Consider the following 3,434-nt stretch of genomic DNA (forward strand, 5'->3'; position numbering starts at 1 on the left):
TTGATCTTTTCTAAGAACCAACCTTTCATTTCCTTGATTTTCTCTATTCTTCAGTTTTCTAGTTCACTGATTCCTTCTGACCTTTCTTACTCTTTCTTTGGGTTTAATGCCTCTCTTTCTTTCTCTCCGTCTCTCTTGTTTCTTAAGACAGAAACTTAAGTTATTGTTTTTAGAGCTTTCTGCTCTTCTAAGTCCTACTTTATTTCCATCCCATTAATTTTGATATGTTCTATTCTTGTTTAGTTCAGCTCAAAATATTTCTAATTTTCATTGTGATTTTTTTCTTTGACTCATGGGTTATTTAGAAATGTGTTGTTTAATTTCTAAAAATTGAGGACTTCCCAAATTTCTTTGTTCCCAATTTCTAATTCCTTTGTGGCTCTAAATGACTGAAATCCTCTTAAATATATTGATATTTGTTTTATGGCCTAATATATGATATAAACTGGAGAATGTTCCATATGCTTTTGAAAAAATGTGTATTTGTTATTTTTAGGTAGAGTGTTCTATACATGTCAAATTGATCGATAGTACTGTTCCAGTCTTCTGCATCCTTGCTGATTTTCTGTCTAGTTGCTCTACCAACTACTGAAAGTGGGGTATTGAAATCTCTAATTGTTAAATTGTCTATCTCTTCTTTCAATTCTATCCATTTTTGCTTCATAAATTTTAAGACTTTGCTGATAGGTACTATTACAGTTTAAATTGTTATATCTTCCTAATGTATTTACCCTTTATCATCACGAAATATCCCTCCTTGTCTCTAGTAATATTTTTGTCTTAAAGTCCATTTTGTCTGATAGTAATATGTCACCTCTGGCTATCTAGTTGCCACCATTTGCATGGTATACCCTTTTCATCATTTTACTTCCAACCTATTTGTGGGGTTTTTGTGTGTGTGTGTGTGAAATGTGTCTCTTATAAACAGTATCCATCGAATCTTGATTTTTTTATCCAGTCTGACAATAACTGCCTTTTGATTATAGTGTTTAGTCCGCTTATATTTAATATAATTATTGACATGGTTGGATTTAGGCCTGCCACTTTGTTTTCTATATGTCTTTTTAAAATCTGTTCCTCCTTCACTGTTTTTGTGCTAAACAATTTTTCAGCGTACCATTTTGATTCTTCTGTTGCCTTACTGTAGTTTTGAGTTATTTTTGTAGCGGTGGCTCTACAAATTACAATATGCATGCTAACTTATACCATCTACTTCAGGTTAATACTGACTTAATTCTTCTGAAACACAGCAATATTGCTCTAACATATCTTCATTTCCTCCCCTCTCCTTTGTGCTACTATTATCATATCTCTATATATGTTATTAACCCAACAGTATAGTGTTATAATTATTACTTTATATAATATTATGTCTTTTAACAAAATTAGGAGAAAAGAGAAAAAATACATTTACACAACCTTTTTTTATATTTACCCAGATACCATTTCCAGTGCTCTTAATTTCTTCCTGCAAAGTCAAGCTATCATCTGGTGTGAGGCCAACAGATCAGAAAAGATAACTTGTTATACTCACAGATCCCAAGAAGAGGAGGGTTCACCAAGCCATTCAGGGTCACATGGGGAAGCACCAGGATCAATCACAAGGCAGAAAGAGTGAAGGAAATATGTGGGCAAGAGTTATTGTGGTTTCCATGGGAAGGAAAAGGTGAGGCACGGTAAGCAGGCTGAGGACTGGCTAGTTTGAATAACTGCAGCAGGGTCTAGGGCATAGGGTCTGTCCCTGGTTGTTGAGTATCTGGTAGTGGGGCGATTAGGGCAGGTGGGTAGTGGCCTAGAGTGTGAAAGCCTGATAAAGGAGGTAGTTGGGGTGTAGGCTCTGGATTTAAAAAGGTGGCTCTCAACTTGGCCGCACACTGGGCTCACCAGGGGAATCTCTAAAATACTGATCCTTGGGTCCCGCCCCCAAAGACCTGGATTTAATTGGTCTGGGATGTGACCAGGCCGTTGAGGCTTTACAATCTCCCCAGATGATTCTAACTTCCAGCCAGAGTTGAGGACGGCAGGTTTAAAGGGAGAAGGAGAGGGGGAGAACTCAAAGATTTTTCCTGTTGTCTCAGAGGGTGGTAAGTATGGGGCAAGCGCAAGCACTTACAACAAAATGACTTGGCCTGTTGAGAAAGAGGAAATGGGGACACAGAGCTCATTCCAGACCCCACACCTGTGGACACTTGGGCTGGAAGTGACACCTAGAACTTGAAGCAATGCAATGCTTCCTTCCATGCTTCTGGTACTTTGGGGCCTTTGACCGGCGAAGAGCTATCGAATACAAAACCCGCTCACGCTTCCCCTGCACCATGGACACATGGCAACTCTCACACATTATTCACACTTATTGGTGGCAAACCTTGAGGTAAATGAGAAATAAAGATGGGTGTAGGGGTCTGTCTTGTTTTCATAAGGGACTATGTGAGTATGTATGTCTTCCTTTGGCATCCTTGGGGTGTTTTATATGCTATCAATCAGAGGAGCTACACTTATTGAATGTGTTGTATGTGCTAAAGGTGAAAGAGAATACTAGAAAAGAAAAATGTCCAGTTTCTATTCTTGGTGAAATTGTAAAGTACCCAGGAATCTGAGACCCGCATGAGAAAATCAGTGATGAGTCAACATAATAAATTGCTAAGTGACATGATATTACTAGAAACCAAACTTCTGGTGTAAGATTAAGGCCTAGACCTCTTTCTGCAAAAGGTGAAACTGAGCACAGAGACTGACAGTTCCATCCCCTGTCTAATACACACCATCATCCAACTCTTCGTCTTGGAATAGTCAATAAAATGGTACCCACATCCAAAGTTACTACTGAATTTGGAAGTGAGCCGATGTGTGCAGTGTGAGTATGGAAACGTGTGGGGAGAAGAAAGAGCTCAGAGATGGAGGAGACACAGGCTGCCCAGCTTTTCCGCCCTTAGGTCCAAGGGAAAGCAGAGCTGGACCGAAAGCACAGGGAGAGAATGGAAAAAAAGGGAAATAAAAAATTATGGAACGATTGAAGGAAAGTGTCCTGTAGTCCTCCCGCCGCACCTTTGGGCAGAAGAGTGTCTAACCAGCGCTCTCAGACTTTAGTGGGTTTAGGAATTACTGTGTATCCTGCTAAAATGAGAGCTGATCCACTGGGTCTGGGGTGGAGCCTGGTTCTCTGGATTTCTTTTTTTGCTTTTATTTTGTTGATTTCTTTTTATTGAGATATAATTGACACGTAACATTGTGTAAGTATAAGGTGTAAATGCATTGATTTGATCCATTGATATATTGTAAAGTGTTCACCACCGTGGCGTCGGCTAGAGCCTCTATCATATCACATCGTCATTTCTTTTTTGAGGTCAGGACAATTAAGATCTCGTCTCTTAGCAGCTTTGACGTTTATAACACCATACTGTTGGCTGTGATCACTATGTGGGACTCTGCATTTC

The sequence above is a fragment of the Phocoena phocoena genome, chromosome 16 (assembly GCF_963924675.1).
Source record: "Phocoena phocoena chromosome 16, mPhoPho1.1, whole genome shotgun sequence".
NCBI classification, from domain to species: Eukaryota; Metazoa; Chordata; class Mammalia; order Artiodactyla; family Phocoenidae; genus Phocoena; species Phocoena phocoena.